Source organism: Salminus brasiliensis, chromosome 18 (genome assembly GCF_030463535.1).
Source record: "Salminus brasiliensis chromosome 18, fSalBra1.hap2, whole genome shotgun sequence".
NCBI classification, from domain to species: Eukaryota; Metazoa; Chordata; class Actinopteri; order Characiformes; family Bryconidae; genus Salminus; species Salminus brasiliensis.
Window position 1 is genome coordinate 9,036,267 of NC_132895.1, and position 21,135 is coordinate 9,057,401.

The following is a 21,135-nucleotide window of genomic DNA, read 5'->3' on the forward strand; positions in this document are numbered from 1 at the left end:
GCCCACGAAACAGACTTTGTAAACTTTTTAGATCCATTTATGCACATGCCATCTTTCACACATTCTGAACTGGCTGTTTTCCAGCTGAAAGACACGACCTGCACAGGGCAAGGAGAGTAACCTTAACGATTAATGTTAAATGTCAAATTAAAAAGTCCTCTGTAGAGTTTTGTAATTGCAATTTCACTATATTTTATTCAATTCTGAAGCAGCGTGTGATCAAGTCACTGTGTTTTTTTCTAAGCAGACAGAAATCTGTCTGAAGTCTGAGTCGTTACTGACAGTATGCTCAGATCCTCCCGTAACTATTATTGACTGGTTTTAGAAAAAAGTGGTTTAAAAATCCTTAAATATGCCTCCTTCCCTCCTTCCCTCCTTCTTTGTCATATCTTCAATTTCATATTCAAAGCCAGACAGCCTGCCAAGATCTTTTCAGTTCTGCCAACAGCTTCAAACATTCAGTCTCACAGGAGGCATTTATATCCACACTGAGGGGTGCCATAAAATATGGAGTGGACAGAGTGTAACTAAACACATTGGGGAAGCAGAACAGGTCTCAATATCTAATGCACAACAGCCACTGCTTTCTGGAACCATCCAGAGTGGCCAGAACAGAAAATGATCTCTTGGAGGAGAGCAGCTCCACACATCTGGAAGCAATGAACAGGTACAGAACCACACAAAAATGTGCTTGGAAAGGAAACAAGCAATTCTTTTCTATTGTTTCTTAGCCAGTTAATGTCTAGCAACAAAACTGGCACATTTAATACATTACGGAAATATTTGATTAAAAGAAATTGTATAATTTATTTACAATCAAATTAGGCTTTTTTATTGTTTTGTCAAAACAGTTTTATTTATTGACAGAAATATATAATATAAATTAATTAATGCATTTAGCTTACATCAACTCTCATCTTTAGGCTATATGGTTTGTTTAGTTTAAACTTTAGGAACAATAATAGCTCAAACATTCACCTACTGCTTTTCATCCAGGCTGTTTAATTCTGTCTATCAACAAAAATGCAAACTGCCCCTTTACAAGAGCTACAAGCTACGTATTAGGGTAAACACTAAGCAAAATATGAACTTAGACATCATAGTTTGTCTTTCTCCATTTCCACCAGAAACAACCACTCACAGAAACTGCTAGAAATCCATAAATTAACATGATCAATTAATCACATCTACTAATTTTTCAACTCCAACAAGGCTACCTCACAGTTACAGCCTACTTACACGGTTCAGGTTTACATGTAATCATTCATGTCCTTTTTAAGACAATAAAAAAATAAATAGTCCGTATCTGAAAAGGTTTTTTGGGCGACTATTTTTAACGACAGAACATCAAAACTGCATCCCCAAAAATGCACGTTCTGTTAAATGTTCATCAAAAGTATAACCATACAAAGCTCACAAAATACTTTACACCCTCCTTTTTTCTTGTTGAAATTTATCAGAGGAACATTAATCAACTATTTAGAGCTTTTATAGGCATCACTTGCCCAGTTGTATGTCAAAACAGGACGGCTGTAATCCTGCAAACAATAAAAACAATAATTTTAATAAGCATAAACAGTTTGCACTTATAAAGCCATTTTAAAAAAGGTAACCCTGTACATTTTAAAGGTGAACGCCCATCCAGTGCCTCCAGTCGGTTGCTGTTTTTGAGATTTCTGACTGACAACACAACCCTTCCTCAAACAGAGACAATACACACCTGATTACTGTTTTGATGGGAGAATTGAACTACATGCAGCTGTTACATTAAACCAGATGTCTTGGATGCTCAGCGGTGAGCTCCTCCTTGGCTGCGCTTGGCTGTTTTATGAAGCTGCTATAAGAGCAGTGAGTGTTACTGATTGCACATAAAGGAGCTGGAGTTAATCAGCCAGCTGCCCTTTAAAGTGGTAAAGCATGGAGGCAAATCTGCTCCAATAACCCTCCTAGAGACCTCCGCTTTCACACTGAAGCAAAGTGCCATTCACACAGGCAGGCGACAGGACATCTGCAGGCAAATTCAATGCAGTTAGTCTCCTGTGTTGAGCCCTGTATTACATGATACTTGATGCAGGTCAATATTCAAGCTGAAGAAAACAAGGCAATGCATCCATCTGTGAACCATGTCAAATGAATCACCTTCCATAGGTTACATAAGACATATCACATTGAATTAGGAGTTATGGACACCTTATTCAGGTTATATGACCGACCTAAGACATACTGAATGAAATATTAGTGAGCAGGGGAGCACTTTTAGGTTATAAGGGGTGTCATATTAAGCAGGAAGTGCATTTTAGGGTATAGAGTAGGGCACACAAACATGTAAATATGCTACAAATACTTTTTATAGACACTTTGTTATTAAAAACACATTAATTTAAGACATTCAAAATGTCAATGAAACATTATAGATAGCTATGCTAGCACTAGCTAGCTTCTAGCATTAGCTAGCACTAATTAGCTAGCTATAATTCATAGAAAAATACGTCAAGCATCAGAAATATCGACGTAAATAAACTTATTTAGCCGTTAAATACACAATTTCTCCTTTTTCTCACCTACTGCCCAGTGGTTCCCCCGTGGATACACAAATTTAGCGAGCTGTGCCTCGTTTTCTAGCTGAGCATCGCAAACTAGCAAAAGTAAAATAGCAAACGCTGGAACGGCGAGTCTCCGTCTCCAAGCAACGCACATAGCGCGGGAAAGCAACGGTCGCACGGAAGAAGAGGCTAAAAGTTTCGGCTAGCTGTCCGTGTTTCGCCTACAACGCAAAAGTATGTGCACTAACCGCGGACCTGTTCATCAGCTCATTTATACAACACCGTGACGACCTGACCCAAAGCCCTGAATGACGTGGTGAAGTCGCTTTGATTAGGACATGACAGGCGTCAGCAGAGGGAGCGAAACGGAGCGCGGTTGTTTTCCCACCCGTATTCCGCATAAGCCCGCCTTACTGCGCTCTGATTGGCCAGCGGAAATTACTCCTTACTTATGGCGCGCTGTAATTGGCTAGTGGCGCACACTCACAAGCACACGGACCAATCCTGGCGCAGGACGGCCAGATCCTGCCTAAAAACGGGTGGGGATCCGTAAATCTCTGGCTATTGTGTAGGGTGTCAGCGAAATGTCATTAAACATTTAGCTAGGGCTGCGAATTCAGCCCAAATATCACTTGTATTAACAGCTTGGCTTTTGTCTCCCACCCACCATGGCCAATTATCATTTTAGCAGTTGATGGACACCAAAAATAAAAAGCCAAGAATTAAATGAGCGGTATTTTTTATTGTGATCTTGACTGTTGCTAACAGATATTCATCCACATATACCATACATTATTATGTATATATATTCTTATGAAGAATATATATATATATATATATATATATATATATATATATATATATATATATATATTGCTAATAATGTAGTATATTATATTAATAAGCATATCTAATCATATAGATATGATATGATATAGATATGATAGATATGATATATATAATATGTATGTTGATATGATATTAACAACCATAATATTATTAATCATTAATAACATCACCATTTCCCTTTTAACCCATCTGTACAGTGAACACACACCACTACATCACTATACGCCATCCATGCAGAACGATGCAACTGAAGCATCCATCGCAGCCCTCGGTTAAATAGGGGGGAAAAACAGCACAGTTAGTGCTTATAACTTTTTTATATAATTATAATTAATTTCTGTGAAGAAATTAAAGAAAAAGCACAGAAACTTTGCGTCGCAATTGCAAGAGGCAGGACCTTTCCGCTGACGTCACTCCAGCCTGGTTAGACTGTTCCAATAGGCTTCTTAGGAGGAGTTTCCACAGGACTGTCCTCATGATGACCCACCCTACCTCCAATACAGCTGTTGTTAATGAGCAGACCGACCGACTGGTTGAAATCTGAATGGGAGTTCTCGTAACGCTCAACATGTTGTCTGTTTGCAGATAAAGTCCCGTCCTTCCTGTCCCGTTCTTTTAAAACTGAGAGTTTAATTCCTTGACTTGACATTTTGATCTTTTATTTTTAATAACACAGTGTTTTCAAATGTTTTGGCATTAAACATGCAGTTTTGCCCTATCCCACAACCCAAAAATGCACTGTCAAGACAAAACAACCATATCCACCATTAGTGTTGAACACAGATGGAATTTGGCCTCCACCTTTAACCTGTCCATGCAGTGAACACACACACACACACACACACACAAACACTAACGATCAAACACACACAGTGACACAGTGACTTTCCGGAGCGGTGGGCAGTCATCGCTGCAGCACCCGGGAACAGAGTGGGTTAAAGGCTTTGCTAACGGGCCTAACAGTGGCAGCTTGCCGAGCCTGGGTACTGGGCTGGTAACACAGCGAGAGGAGGAGGGTCAGCGTGCCTGAACCAGCTGAAAATCACATTTTGTTTCATATTCATGAGATTTTACTCAGGTTTATCAGTAATTTATGAAAATATATTAGTCAGCCCTTCAGTTTCCAGTATTTCGGTCTCTCCTTACTCTTAATGACGTGAGCCTGGTCTCATGTGACTGGAAATAACTGCCCGGCGGTGTTGCAGCAATGGCAGCAATGTGAACAGACTTGCCTATACGGACTTTGACATACACACCCTAGTGAGCGCAGGTGCCCGGAGCAGTGTCGGTGACCAAGGAGCTTCAGGGCACTTCAGTCGTGCTCGGTTGTTGTTGTTGTCCAAGGTGACACAGATCATGTGAGAAGTTCTCCTAAACTTGTCCTAATCATTTATCATCAACACTGCTGGTATGTTTTTCCATTGCTCAGGCCTGGTTGATTTGTTTGACCTCAGTAATATCAGTGCCGGTCACCTTTGTTTGTGTTGCTAGGAATCTCCCATCTTCTAGCCATCAAACGCCAACAGTGGAAACGCCACCATGTATGACAGATGAAGAAATAAATTGAGTTGAGGCCGGCAAACACAGTTGCTTTCATCACCAGTGAAAGAGCATATTATACACATGGATAAGTCACACAACTATTCATATTGTTCCCCTGAGGAAGGCGGCGCAGTTCACACCAGTTGTCAATGCCTTAGTGATTGAAGCCGATGGAAAAACAAACAGTGTGAGGCGGTGTGAATTAGGTGATCACGCAGCCCAGAAGCCTCCACGCTGACCCCTGTTTTGTCCATGAGTGATCCCATCAAAGTGTCACTTAATGATAAGGTCAAAGAGACACACACAAAAGAGGCTGTTCAGGGGAAGGTCACCTTTGATACGATAAGGTTGGGAATTCCTTGAAGGCACTGCCAAGGACAAGAAAGATACGTCACCGAAAGAGGCTGCTGTCCTCATAAAGGCTGGACATGCAGGGCATACATCCTGTGGTGACTCATGTACAACATGGCCAAAAGTATCCGGACGCGCCTTCTAAGAGTGACTTGAGTTACTTTGAGGTTTTTGATTGCACATAAGAAAGCACTGCCTGTAGACTGCAGAGCTTTGGAGCAGCCACGCATGACCCTGAGGTCACTATGCCCAATGCCAAGAGGTTTTACACCCCCCACCCCCGGAACAGGGCTGCAGTTCTAGATCTTGTCCAGAATGAGGCGTAAATTACAGTTGAGGTAGATTTCGTCGTGGCTAGAAGAAAGCTTTCTCAGATAGCCAGATACACTTTTGTGGACAGTCCTTCAGCTACTTTAAATTGCACCCATTGCTGACGCAGATGTGCAAATGCACACACACACACACACACAGCTTGTCTTGTCCCTGTAGAATATTACCAGTCCCAATAGAATAGGACACTCTGGAGCAGATAAACGTGAACCTATTGGCACCATGCTTAATGGCAGGCATGTGAGAGCATCTCGTTGTGCTCTCTGGAACGATGGATAGTGCTACATCCAGTACTTTTGGGATTAGTTGGGGAGTTGGGGATGAGGTGGAGTGGTGATCATTCAACATCCCAAATTCACTAACGCTTTTGTTGCTGAATACAATCACATCCTCACTGCAATGTTCAAAAAACTAGTAGAAAGCCTTGCCTGGGCACTAGAGGCAAAAACCACGGTAAGTCTGTTTCCTAGAAGGAGTATTAGACGTTCTCCTAAATCTACAGTCCTCACTTTGGGCTCATGTGGTCATCCAGACAGAAATCCTGCTTGATGAAACACCTCAACATGTGTGTTCATGCCTTCATTTTTATAATTAATAACTATCAAATATTTACACAGACAAAATCTTATGGTTTGAAAGAAGGTGGAAATGCAGCAGTATGTAGCCACGTCCTTCACCCAGCCTTTCACCCAACGCTGTAAACGCAGTGTGGTACTATGGAGGATCTTCATGTTGCAGTTCTGAGGTCTTTCCACTAGATGGCAGTATTTATTCTAAATCACAGTTCCTCATTCAGATTAGTTCATGTACGTTCTTGAAAAAGAATATAATATAATATCATAAAATCATTAAAAAGATCAAAGCAATGTAATTACGACAATACTTATTTATATAAAATAATAACTATTTTAAACTACATTTTCTCACATTATTTTCCAATTTATTATATTAATTAATTATATAATTATACTTATATATTATATAATATATTATTATATTATATTATTATCCATTATCAAATATATTATTATTATTATCCTATATATATAGTAATAATATATTTTTACAACTTACAAATTATTTAATAATGTTTTATTTATTTTATGCAATATTTATTAATTTATTTATTTACATGGCTTTTACAGTTTAACAACAACAACAAGGAAAAACAACTACAAAGGGAAAAGGCCTGAAGCAAAGGATTGAACACGCTGTAAGGTCATGGTCAGTGCCTAGTAACTCCCTCTTAGGCCAGTCGTTCAGCTCTTGTTTGGGTGATTCCAACCATTCTTCCTTGAATGCACCTCTTGAGGTAGTCAGTTGTGGAGGCTGAGGTGTGTTTAGGATCATTATCCTGCCGTAGAAGCCATCCTCTTTTCTTCTTCAGAATCCATTCCTTCCTATGGAGAAATGTGCTCAGTGCCACTTGCTGCAAGCAGAAACCCAAAGCATGATTTTAAAATAAAAAAATGTTGAATTTTTCCTAATTTGTTTCTGCCAATTAACCCACCCGTTCATAACTCCCCCTGATACTAGCAATGCTCCCGACACTAAGAGGGTGAGGACTCCTCTAAAACATGTGAAGTCAGTCACCACCTCTTTTCAAACATCACCGGGCAGCCAACACGCTCGGAGGAAAGCACCGGGTCCCCAGTTCCAATGCAACAGATGCCTATGCTGGCCAACGTCGCATAAGAGTGATGAGGGGAGGGATCTCCCCACTCTGGCTGCCTATGGCAAAGCGGCATGGCTCAGGATTCGCTGATGGACCCACCCTGTGCTTTTCTCCAAATATACCTTTGCTCATATTGGTCAAATGTTAAAAGTAATTATACTTTATATATTATAATCATTATAATATATATCGTATATATCATTATAATAGAAGTTTCTGAAAACTTCTGAGGCTGAATTATGTGGAGAACTTGCAAGAAAGGTTTTCTTCACTGATGGTTACATTGTGCAGATGTTGCTGCACAGTAGAACAGTGCACCACTACCCCAGAGTCTGCTAAATCTTGCATGCTGCTGTCCACTGCAGAGATTTGAGACTTAAGTACATTCAAAACACCCTACAAAAACACAGAAGGTGTCAAGAAACACTGTCCTCAGAGCTGTTAACTCAACAGCTGATTAAAAATAAGGATTTGTGAGAGGAACCGGGGGTCTAGAACAGAGGTCGACACACATGCAGACTGCATAATACAATGCATTTACTGCATTTCAGGTTCACAGATGATGGAGACGTTTTAATACTATAATTAACAATAAAATCTGTACCAAATATTTCAGTGCTTCAGAGTCTAATGTATTAAAAAAGGGAGCCCAGATGTTTAACCACTGGTTGAGTTCACCTTTAGCCAATTTGTTAGCTATTCCATAAGCAGGACGTCAAATATCACCTCGTGCTTTTCTGAGAATGCTGGAGCTTGCCAGAAGTATAGTTTCACCATGACAGCATTTAAAAATATATACATTTTGGGCCAAAACACAGCACAGAATTATTGTACAGTAATGTACCAAGCACCAGACAATGTATATGCAGCTATTCTCTGAGGTTGGAGTAGCAGACAAACTAGGGTTCGAGTCAGCCCCTCTACACCCCTCTTGGTCAAGACTCTCCTTGCACTCTCCTAGCTGTCAAATACGACCCAAATGTGGTTCATTCAAAGGCTACAAATGATGTTAGGTGATCTGAGCACCTGCAGATGTCTGTAGATCAGCCCATTCCACAGGTTCACACCACAACCTGAAGGACCTTGTCAAATATTACCATCATATATATGCAGAAACAGTAAAAATCCCCTGCAGTAAGGAATGTCACGTTAAAATCTGTCCGAAAAAAGGTGTGAGGGCCTGCTGGGTGTGTTTTGACGTACAGGATATGGGGAGAAAGTTCTGTATGAGTAAAGAAAAAGAGTTGCAGAGCATATTTCAGTGCTTATATGCAGCCAGGTCAGGGCTCTGATGGCACACACAGGGAAGGTTTGGCTCCCTGTGGAGGTTTGGGGGCAGCTTGGCTTATTCCTGAGGGCCCTTGGTGTTTTTCAGACAGTGCAGTCTGCAGCAAAGGCTTGTGGGAAGCAGGCTGGTCCACAGCAGTCCGGGGGAAGATAGCAGGCAAGATGTGAAGGCAGTGTGGAGAGAGCAGGGGGCTACGTCGATGCAAAAACCACCTAACACTGATAAAAGACGTCTCCCTGCATGCCACTGTGGCTGTGTAGTGAAAGCAAGCGATTAAAGGACATCCATTTCGCGGTTAGACACGGTGCTTGAGGGCTGGGTGCCTTGGTGTTTTGGTGTTTTGGTCACCGCGGGGATTCATGGGTAAGTGTGTGGCTAGAGGCTGATATTTTTTCAACTCTCCTACATGTGTAGAATATTTAGCTAGGTGGCAGATTGGGTGTTTTAACGCGTTTTTGCGAGTAAAAAGAGGCGAAATAGCCAACATTTCAGGGTGATGCGCCGGACTGTCGTGTCGCAATGGCTCATGGGATTGACGTGACGGGTTTGTTGTTTTGCTGCGTTTCTGAAGCGAAAGTTGGCGCATGTTCTGCTTAGGGGTATCCGAGGAAATATAAATATGTGCAAAACCATATCAAACATGTCGCTTATGCGGTTAAAATCGCGTATTTTACGTTTGCGATGGAAATACGGCGCGAAATGCATCATGGGAGGTGTAAAACATAAGGGGGGATGTTGGTGGAGGAAAAAAGGGCGACGTCTTAAACAACAAAAAGGACGTCGTGTCCTCCAGGGCTAAATATTCTCCAAAGGTCGAGGTGCTGTGGTGAAGAGAGTAGTGTGTGTGTGTGTGGCAAAACGTTTGATGGAGGTTTTAGGGTGGAAGAGGCGACGACATGCGGTCACGTGACCGCTGGACCATGTTGGGGTGGGCAGGCTGCCTCTGTGTGCGTCTCTCTCTCTCTCTCTCCCCCTCTCCCCCTCTTTCTTGGTGTCTCTCTCCCCTTCACTTTCTCTCTATCTCTCTGGGAGCAAATTTCCAAGCATGGAGGGGGAGGAGGTGTGTGAGTGGGGTGGGGGGTGGGGGGGTCTTAGCAGACATGAGCTTGCAAAAGCCTTTACCTGCAATGACAACATGATGATGTGAAAAAAGAAAAAGACATTTTTACATTAATGAGATGTGCGTCCCTGCTGCAGGTCCCTGAGCCGGGTGCTGCAAGGATCATGGCCGGCCTTCTCGCCACAGGCATTGACCACATCTGTCAACCTGCCGTGGAAAAGCCTCCCCGAGTCTCGGCCTTTCACTGAGACACAGCAGTGCTCAGGTAGGTCGCTGTCTGCTCTTTTCGAGTCATGGGTGCCTTTTTTTTTTTTCCCCCTTGTCTTTTCTTTTCTCTTCTCATGTGGGTCATTGTGACTTTGATTGGCTGCACAAGGCCTGGGAGTATATAATAGAATAGTACACACACGTATGTATGTATGTGTGTGTGTGTGTGTGTGTGTGGTTTTAATTACTGCCACCTGTGTCATCATACAGTTCTGATTTTGAATAGGATTTCCACTGTGAGGGGTTGAATGTGTGAGTGACTCTATTGATTCATTCATTAAAGGGTATAGGTGACTGGGTCTGAGGGCATGTCCAGCTCTTGTTGTAGGTGCTTTGTATTTGGTACTGAAAAAGGAAAGGTGCTTCTTTTCAGACTTCATTCAGGTGATGCTAAGGGCTGTTAGGCTGTGTGGTGTCGAATAGACTGTATGTCACGTAGCTCTGGGCAGTTTCTGCATTCCCAGTTAGGCATACAGTATACTGTTATTTTGAGGGTTGAAGGTGCTTTTGGTGTTATTTGAAGGCCAACGGCCAACCTGATTTTTTTTTTTTTTTTTTTTTTTTTTTCAAATTTAGGGCTGAATGGTATGGGCAGAACATTTACATGTATAGTATTTAAGTGAGTTACATTTTAAAGGATGTTAAAACCTTAGGATGATAAATAAATGTTCTGCTCAAGGATAACTAAAATGTTTATTAGTGTAACAAAGTTTTTTCGCCTGGCTGGGAAACCCTACTTTGACACATGGTGGGCGGTGTTATCCACTACACAACACACCAACTTCTGTATGTCTTGCAATGTATAAACATTAATTAGTGAATTAATGTTATTGTGACCAAAACAACCACAACATGCACTTTTGTTGGATTATATAAATACTGATTCGTACAAACACCCACAGAAACACTCGCCTGCACACGGTAATCATACTCTCATTGGTTCACTCATTGGTGATGTCATGATTGCTATGGATGCACTGATATGGGAATTGTGGCCTGATGTGGTTACACTGGGACTACGCTCTAAAAATAAAGGTGCTACAGATGGTTCTTTTGAGCAGTGCAATAGAAGAACCACTGTGAGAACCATCACAACCAGTTTAAAGAACCAGCTGCAGCTCTGCTCTTCTAAGATCACATTGTCCTTGTAAACTGAACAAAACTGAAATAAGAAAACACTGCTTGTAAAACCTGTGGAAGTGGGTTTTAGGACGAAATGTCTTCTTAACAGAGGTAGGCGAGTAACCTTATAGTTCTTTATGGAATCAAAAGTGGTGCATCACTCAAAGAACCCTTTGGTACATCTACCTAGAGTAGTATTACACATCACACATTTATTTCTGTAGGGTTATGAATACAGTAAAATAAATAAATTGCACCGAAACACTCTTCTGGAGTTCAGGGCCAACACTTCACTATATCAGTCTAACACTCTGACTCTGATTAATGTTTTTAAGCTGTTCTCTGTTGATACTGAGGTGATTCCAGTATTATTGTGATGATGAATCAGAAGTTATCACCATGGTACAGTTCAGCTCAGACTGGACCGAGGCTGCTTTTCTGGATTGGACGAAAAGATGAATCCTCTAGGTCTGAGTTAACTTAACTATAAAGTCCCCAGCACTGAGCTGTGGAGCAGTGGAGGAACTGTGCTCTCTGGAATGGTTGTGACCTCACTAACGCTCTTGTTGCTGATTGCAATCTAATCCTCACAGCAATGCTCCTCCAAAATCTAGTACAAAGCCCTTCTTCCCTGGACAGTAGAGTACAGTTACTCCTACAAAATCAGGATACACTCTTTGATTTCAGAAGAAACTATGAATGAGCGGGCGTCCCAATACTTTTGTCCATGGAGTGTAAATGTTAATGTGCGTCATGATCACAATATGTGGGAATATAATTGCAAATTTGGTGTGTTTGTCCATGTTATGCAGCTCTAACACGCACACACACACACGCACACACACACACACTCCACCCTCTGGGTCCCAGACGCCATGATAGGCCTTTGTTCTTCCTGTTCATCTGATGGTAAACAACAACGACTGCAGAAGGATCTGCTTTCTCACACACACACACACACACACACACACACACACACACACACACACACACACACACACGCTTGGACACACACAGTCTCACACACTCAGTTCATCAGTTTAGTTACTTCTCTTATATCATTTATTTTCCTCTCGCTCTCTCGCTCTCTCTCGCTCTCTCTCTTTCCTCTCCTCCTCTCTCTCACCTCAGTGGGCAACCGCTGCAGTTTCAAGCAAGTGCTGTCATGCGCGCACACACACACACACACACACACACACACTACGCAGACAAAAGGCCATGGCTGCTAGTCGAAACACTGCCCCCTTTTCCCATTTCCCATGAGATGCCTTGCATCTGCAAAAAGAGAGAGAGAGAGAGAGAGGGAGAGAGTGACCTGCAGGACCGGAGCAGCGAGAGAGAGAGAGAGAGAGAGAGAAAGCGAGCAGGAGAGGAAGCATGAGAGAGCAAGAGGAGAGTTAAAAAAAGAAAAAACTCCAGCGTGAGGCCTGGCTGCACTGCCTGTGCGTGGACCTGCTCATGGAACATTCCAGATAGTAGAGAGAGCTCAGAGAACCAGGGTAGGCACCAGCCTTTTCCCTGTTTCTAATATATTGCACTATATAATCTCACATACTCTGATATTTCATGCTGACTGGACCAAAATGACTTGGAATAAAATGTTTACATTGACCTCCATTGAAAGAGATGTATATTCATATACACTGTATGGACAAAAATATTGGGACACCCACCCCACAAAATCAGGGGTATTAAAAAGTTTATGGAGTGATCGTCTCTGCTGTCCCGGAAAGAAGTCTTTCTGCTAGATTTTGGCCGAACATTGATCTAAGGATTTTGATTGCATTCAGTGACGAGCGGTAGTGAGGTCTGGATGTTGAATAATCACCACCCCACCTCTTTATCCCTAACTCCCCAACTCACCCCAAAGGTATTGGATGGAGCACCAACCATCCATCATTCCAGAGAGCACAGTTCCTCCACTGCTCCACGCACAGCTCAATGCTGGGGAGCGTCATACCCCTCTAGCCCATGACTGTCATTAGGCATAGGGCCAATAGGTTCATGTTTTTCTGTTCTAGAGAGTCCTAATCTATTGACCGTACTTCTCTACAGGAACTAGACATGCTGTGTATGTGTGTGTGTGTGTGTGTACATGTGACCATCTGTGTTAGCAATGGGTGTGACTTCTTCATGTAGCTGAATGCATTCATTAGAAGGAGTGTCCACAAACATTTAGACATACAGTGAATGTGTGGTGCTGGGTATTGATATATTGATATTCATAGCAGAATAGATTTTTAGCTGCAGATCCGTTGATAAATGATGTCCGTTTCAGCCATTACATCACCCTACTCCATGCAGTGCAATGTCTTTGTTGCCATAGTGGTAAAAAAAAAAAACTCTCTGCGTAAAGGTTCCCTTTAGTGTAACGTGCCGTGCTGGTTTGGTAGGGCATGTCTAACCGAGCGCATGGGTTCAGACCTTCATTAATACTTAATATCATCCAGATACTGTGATATTGTTGGAAAATGGCGCCATTACCTTCACTGCTCAAGACTGTGCATGCATGCATGCGTTCGTGTGTGTGTGTGTGTGTGTGTGTGTGTGTGTGTGTGTGTGTGTGTGTGTGTGTGTGTGTGTATGAGTGTGTTACGGCCTTTTGTTCCCCCTCTCATTTAGCCCAGACTGGATGCTTGGTGGTTGCTGCCCATGGCTGAAGGATTAGAGACATGCAGCTGATTTTAATTGACAAAGATCAGTCTCTCTCTCTCTCTCTTTCTCTGTCTCTGTCTCTCTCTCTCTCACGCTCTCTCTCTCTCTCTCTCTCTCTTTCTCTCTTTTACTCTGAGAGAAGAGAAGACGAGAGGAAGCAGAAGCAGGGACACTGGATCGAGGAGAGGAGCAGGGACCAGGCAGGCAGAGAGAGTGTGTGTGTCTGTGTGTGTATATGTGTGTGTGAGAGAGAGAGGGAGAGAGAGAGAGAGAGAGAGAGAGCGCGGGAGAGGAGGAGAGGGGGAGGTAGAGCGGGAAAGGAAAGAGCAGACCAGTGCTGCAGAATGGGGTAGAACGGAGAGGCAGAATCAGAAAGAGGCCAGGTACCGAGCCTGTTTACTAATCCTACTTCATGTGTCTCTACATATGGATTTTCTTTCCTCAGTAAAAAGAGAGAGAGAGAGAGGCAGACAGTTGTGCTTTTGCTTGTGCTTTTTTTTTTTTTTTTTTTTTTTTTGGGCTTTCCTCCCCGGGGGAAAGGCACGTTTATTCACATTTTATTTGTTTAGCCTTTTCATTTCCATCCTATCGCCATTCATTCATCCATATAAAGCCGGTTCCGAGCCGCCTGTGTGCATGTCTGTTGTGCATTTCCTCCATGGTGGATTTGTGTCTGTTTTTCAGGCCTAGTATATCCTTCAGGGGGACGGCGTGGATCGCAGAGCCGTTTTCACCACTAACCTCTTTCAAACGTGGTCCAGCACGGCTGGCGATGACATTAAGAGAGGTCCTCGCTCTGTTTTCACAGCAAGCTTTCGGGTTTGGCGGGTAGCAGACGGCAAAAACGGACAGCTCCTTCTCTCTTCTCTCCTCTCCTTCTCCTTCTTCTCTCTCCTGCGAGGCTGCACTGCAGCACAGACATTATGTGGGGTGACCGGAACCGGTTGAAACCGGTTTGAGGCAGACGAGGGGACTCAGGAACAATGCAGTTACTGTGCTATGGGCAGATAGCTGGCTGCTTCATGGCAAAAGGAGGCTTCGGAAGAGACCCGGGCTCAACTGAACGTGGCCACGGGAGGGTTTATACCCTGTCTTGCTGTGTGTGTGTGTGTGTGTGTGTGTGTGTGTGTGTGTGTGTGTGTGTGTGTGTGTCTGGCAAGGCCAAGAACGCAAGCAGTCGTGATCCACAGCTAAAGTACACAGCCTGTCTGGGCCGCCATTGCACTGTTGCTGCATGGGATGGCTCAGGGAAGCTGCTACTTTTTGCTCTGGACATAAGGTGACCCTCATTATTTCACTCATGGCAGGGCCTTTTCCCCCCCTTCTTTTTCTCCACAACTGGAGAATGACAAGGAGAGGGAGAGAGAGAGAGGGAGCGAGAGCAAGGAGGGAGGAGGTGTTTGGTTGAGGCTGTGGAAGTGGCATAAGGAGGGAGAGAGAGACAGGGGAAGGAAGGAATGAGAAGGAGGAAGGAAGAAGGTTGTTTTGCTGTTAAAAATGGTCGGAAATGAGGGTGAGGCGTGACATGATTTGCATGTTTCCACTGCTGTATGTATGTAGTGTGTATGTAGTGTGTGCGGTGCTCCTTGGAGCAATCCTACTGGTTCTGTTGATTTGACTGACTCGAGGCTCTGCACACAAACCGTGCCCGTGTCATTACTCATTGTCTGCTGGTACAGCTTGCTGCTGGCTCGAGCTGAAGGCCTAATGCTTCTCCATTGTAACCCTTGGGCTTAAACACACTCTTTAGATTGTCACTGTTCTCCTAGGCCTCATTTCATCCTTCTTTTTCTTTCTTGTTTCCTCCTTCTGGAGTTCCTACCCTCCACATGAGCTCCATTGTTTGTGTGTGAGTGCGAGAGTGTGCGTCTGTCTGTGTGTGTGTGTGTGTCTGTGTGTGGAGGAGGGGAGAAGAAGGCCATTTTGGCCCAGCCTGGGCAGAGCGTGCAGATGTTAATAACAGTAATGGAGGAAGGGCTGCAGCAGTGAGCGCACTCACAATAAAGGCAGCGACAGGAAGAGCGCTGGGTGGCTAACCTGACTAGCTTAGCCTGACCTAGCTGCCCCTCATCCTCCTTACATTTGCCTTTGTGTTTTTTTTTTTTTTTTTTTTTTTGCTTTCTTTTTCTCCATCATGTCTTCATGTAAGACCTCTCACTCCTCAGAACACTGACCTGCTTTGAGAAACGCAGGAAACGTCCTCCACCTCAGCTCATCTGTTCGGACTTGTCGTGGTCTTTTGAAGGACGTTTGGGCCTACTCTGCTCTGGTGGCTGAATAGTTTGTTAGGTGGTGTTCTCACCGTGACTAAGCAGGCTAAATGACTTATATATGGTTCATATGGAGATCTGACTGATCTGTTGTTTATCCTGAATAGGGTTCTCCCCACACCAGAGTTTTGAGTCTGTGTAGTGTTGTAATGCTCCATAGCCAAGGGCTGGCTCCAAAGGCCGGGTTGGTTGATTACGCCTAAATGGCAATGCCAGTAGTCCATCAGCATTGAGAATTGTCATAGTCTAGATTTAGCTTTAACATTTAATACATTAAACACAGAAAATAAATGGTATTTAACAGCTTAACACATCATCGTCATTAATCATATTGTAAATAAATGTATTATTATTACCTAAATGAATTAGTTACGTTTAAATAAAGAATTTCAAGTAAAGAAAGTACTATACTGCTGCCATGGTTGCAGTACATTTACATTTATGGCATTTAGCTGACGCTCTTATCCAGAGCAATTCACAAGGTTACTCGTATTCCAGAGGTGGGCCAGTGTAGTGTTAGGAGTCTTGCCCAAGGACTTTTCTTGGTGTAGCGCAGCATAGTCACCCAGACCGGGAATCGAACCCCAGTCTCCAACATGGTGTGGTAGCTCACTGCAGGTAGTGGTGTTATCTGGTGCACCACACCAACCACTGCAATATTGGGGGGAAAAAAGTACAGAACTTTCAATACTTTGTGCAGCTCTAATTCAGAAGCACCCTTGACTGACTCAATACTGACTGAAGTTCATTACCTTAGAAATGAGGGCTGTGTATTGGCAAAAACCTGGCGATATGATGCGTTTCACGAGACGAGGTTACGGTTAATATATTGCAATTCTTTAAGCAAAATGATTTATTGATATATTATACATAGTATAAAACACACCATCACGTATATAATATCATAGTAAAAGAACAGCTTACAACGGGACCTGATGACACAATACAGCACTGCTATCTAGTGGCCGCGGTTTAATACAACACAAAATGAACCACTGTCTGCTGCCAATCTTTACATGTAAACTATTCATTTATAAATAAAACTAAATCACTGTTTTTGAGTATCAGTATGTTACTACAGCTCTAACACACATATAATTATTGTACAGTGAGATATTGTGAAATATTCTCAGGGTCTATCAATATGGTGTTCAACACATTTTGTATACTCATGTAAATGTGAGGGTTTTTCTGACTTTTACCTGAAACTGTACTGTGCAAAAAAGACCTCCATTCATGCATTTTAATTTCCAGCTAAAATGGATATTAATAATAAGGTTGTTTTAGTGTTTGGGAGGAGGGGGCCAATCCCTACAGGCCCTACAGGCAAGTCTGTTCACTTGGCATCCATTCTTGCAATGTCATCAGCACTTTTTCCCAGTCACACAAGACCAGGCTCCCCTGTCTATAAATGGGGAGGGATGGAAATACTGGAAACTGAAGGTCAAAATGTTACATCACTATATAAATAAAATAAAAATAAATAAAATCTGAAAAAAACCTCATGAATAGTTTGTAGAGTTCAGCTCAATAATGCACAAAAACTCAGACTTGTAAATAAAGCATACAGCTGATCAATTAATGTAAATGCAATTTTCTGAAGAGGAAAAAGGGTAGACAACCCTCAAATTTATTACTGCTTAAAATGTCTAAAAGGAGAGGATTCTGGAGCAGGGGTCTGATTTGAACCTCAGACATTTAGTGTGGTTTCCTTTCATTGTTGAAGCGAGTTGAATCCCCATGGCCAGATCCAAAGAGCTCTCTGAGGCCTTCAGAAAGAAGCGAGTCTGGGAGGAAATGTTCTCTGAGCATTTCAAAGTCTTCTGTTTCACTGTCTGCAACATAATTTGCAAACGTGGAGAACATTTAAAACAACCGCCAACATGGTCAGGCCAGGTCAGGCCATCCCAGCAAGTTCAGCCTAAGAGCTGACCATAGGGTGCTTAACAAAGTCTCCCACCAATCCTGAAATGGATCACAGGATCTACAGGTAGCTCTTGCCACAGTTCAGCTTCATCAGAAAGTGACCGCACAGGTTTGATTTCCATGGGAGAAAAACCATTGCTGTCGCAAGAAACCTCAAAGCAAGAGTAAAGTTAGCCAGAGAGCATTTAGACAAAGACCAGGACTTTGTCTGTGCTTCCAGAGTTGAATTACTTGGGCACAGTGACAGAAGACATGTTTGGTCCAAATCAAACACCACATTTGAGCACATGAACCCATACCAGCTGTGAAGCATGGCGGCGGAAATGTCATGCTTTGGGGGCTTGGCAAGCTCTCGATCATGGATTTCACTATGAATTCTTTATTGTATCAGAAGGTGCTTGAGGGAAATGTGAGGCCATATGTGTAAAGCTAATGCGTCACATTGCTGAAAGACTTCTGCATGGAGGAGTGGGGAAAAATGTAGAGTGGGTAGACATTATGGGAAATGTCTCATTGAGGTTGTTTCAGCTATTTGGGCACAGAATATCCTTACTTCTTCTTTCAAGAGAATAGCATTTCTATGCATGATGTCTTAACTTTTTCATGTGACTGTATGTACGGGTAACGTATTAGATGGAGTTTCACACAATCCTCAACAACTAAATCTAATATCAGGTGTTTAAGTGTTTAGAGTGTAAAGCTTTACCTTCATCACAGCTTCCATTCTCTGCGTTTCTGCTTCTTACTGTGCATGTTATCCAAAGCACATTCAGTGATGTTGAGGTCAGGACTCACTGGGCTGGTTATTGTTCTGAGAACAGCTATTCTCAGTAAGAGTATTTTGATCGGCTCCACATCTTTTCAGCTTGTAAAGTGTTGAGTAGTCTTCTCACAGTATGATCTCTCCCAAGCATGAAAACTTTAAGTGCTGTTCATCTGCCAGGTATTATATTTTTAGGAATTTTTGTTTTGATTTTTTTTTTATTCCATCAATATCAAATAAATAAAGGGTGGTCGGCCTTTTGCACAGTACTCTTGATTAAAGGCAGGCTTTTGCCAAATAAAAGTCATTATACACTCACTACTGTAATGATTTCTTGACTCATTTGATCATATGCATTATTATGCTGTGGAATTAATTGTGCAATATCATCAAGGAGAATGACGGTTATAAGTGGAGGGGAAAAGTAGCGTCACATTTAGTACAGTGTAATTAAAAAGTTGGTTCAGTAATGTGGGTGATTTGCATTAAAGAGGCTCCCTTCATTTTAAGAGGCCTCTCTTGTACTCATGTCAGGTTAAAGTCAGTTAAAAGTGCCAGAGGTTATACGAGCTGCACTCCAAAAAACAGCAACAGCACAATTATATTTCACTCTTTTGCAGGGAACATGCCAAAAGCTTTCTTTGAAGATATCAGAAGCCATATTTTTTATAATCAAGTGTAAAAATATTTATTGACTAATTAGGCGAAAAGGCTAAAATTGCATGAATACGATCAAACACCTTTGGATTTATGGTGGGGAATGTGATTGTTGTAGTCATTCGTAATCAATTATTGATTCAATATGATGATATGGTAATTATATACGTGTGTGTGTGTGTGTGTGTGTGTGTATATGTGTGTAAAATATATGCTTGATCTGTTTACGATCAACATTGCGTGCAGCAGACACCACAGCCTCCCAGACACTTCAGAGAGGTGTACTGTTTCCCCTCCCTGTAGATCTCACATTTTATGAGGGTCCACAGGTTCTCTATGGATTCAGATCAGATTCAGATCCATCTGGCCCATCAAGAGTCACTCACATTTCATCACTCCATAAAACCTTAGAAAAATCAGTCTTTCTTGGCCCAGTCTTGAGGTTTTATCTTATGTTTCTTATTCAAAGGTGGTCATTTTTCAGCCTTCCTTACCTTGGCCATGTCCCTGAGTATCACACACCTTGTGCTTTTTGATACTCCAGTAACGTTGCAGCTCTGAAATATGGCAAAACTGGTGGCAAATGGCATCTTGGCAGCTTCACGCTTGATTTTCCTCAATTCATGGGCAATTATTTTGCGCCTTTTTTTTCAACACCTTTCTTGCAACCCTGTTGGCTATTTGCCATGAAACACTTGATTGTTCGGTGATCACGCTTCAAACGTTTGGCAATTTCAAGACTGCTGCATCCCTCTGCAAGACATCTCACAATTTTTGACTTTTCAGAGTCCGTCAAATCTCTTCTGACCCATTTTGCCAAAAAAAAGGAAGTTGCCTAATAATTAAGCACACCTTATATAGGGTGTTGATGTCATTAGACCAAACCCCTTCTCATTACAGAGATGCACATCACCTGATTTACTTGATTGGTAGTTGGCTTTCAAGCCTATAGAGCTTGGAGTAGGACAACATGTATAAAAAGAATGATGTAATCAAAATACTAATTTTCCTAATAATTCTGCACACAGTGTGTGTATGTGTGTGAATATATATATATATATATATATATATATTCAAATGAAAATTACATATATGTAATGAATATGAAAATTACATATATACTCAAATGAAAATTACATATGTCATTTTCATTTGAGTGTATATATATATATATATATATATATATATATATATATATATATATATATATATATGAATGTGCTTTCTTTATACAAAGTTATCTTGGTGTAGGTACCATTGACACAACATATGATGGGCTATTAGTAACCCAGTTTGTATTTGTCAATGAAAATAATATTACAAAAGAAAAGATGGGAAAAAGTCCTGAACTTAATACTTGGGGTGTTCTAATCACCCACTACATTGCAAACTCTTCACAGGGGTCATCAGCTTCGTCAGTGCCTCGCTGAATTAAGTCCACCTCAGCCACCAAGTACTTAGACCTATTTTGCATTTTATGAAGAAGATATATGTCAAAGAAGTGTTACAGTTCTTATTCAGTTAAACACCGCAACTGCTGTGGTCTGAGACTGGCTTGACAAGGGTCAAGAAGCACAGTAACTCTACTCTGTGGTTGAGACAATGGACCATGAACAGTCAGACCTATCGTATGAAGAAGCTTTATGTCAAAAAGTCACTTGAATGTTTTTTCAGTTTCACAGTGATGGTGGCAGTTAAGTCAAATCAAGCTATAGGCTTCTTTTATGGTGGATGGGAGTTGGTTGAACCAGGGCTGTAATTAACTAGCTAGCTGGACCCAGGGCTGTTTATGAACAATTGGGGACTGTAAGCAACAACCTACATGCAGGGATATGCC

The 21,135-nt window shown here is 42.1% G+C and overlaps 1 protein-coding gene across 4 annotated transcripts in view; it reads left to right on the top strand.

Moving 5' to 3' along the window:
• Window positions 1-8,714: 8,714 nt before the first annotated feature.
• The window catches only part of znf532 (zinc finger protein 532), a 32,881-nt gene continuing 20,460 nt past the window's right edge, over window positions 8,715-21,135 (top strand). The window contains exons 1-2 of one of the 4 annotated variants that reach the window (XM_072661886.1): window positions 8,715-8,941; window positions 9,776-9,903. The gene's annotated coding sequence lies outside the window, so the exon portion shown is untranslated. Of the gene's footprint in view, window positions 8,942-9,720; window positions 9,904-13,982; window positions 14,066-15,124; window positions 15,196-21,135 lie in introns of those variants that run through there. The other 3 variants (XM_072661887.1, XM_072661889.1, XM_072661888.1) reach the window with 3 other exon arrangements.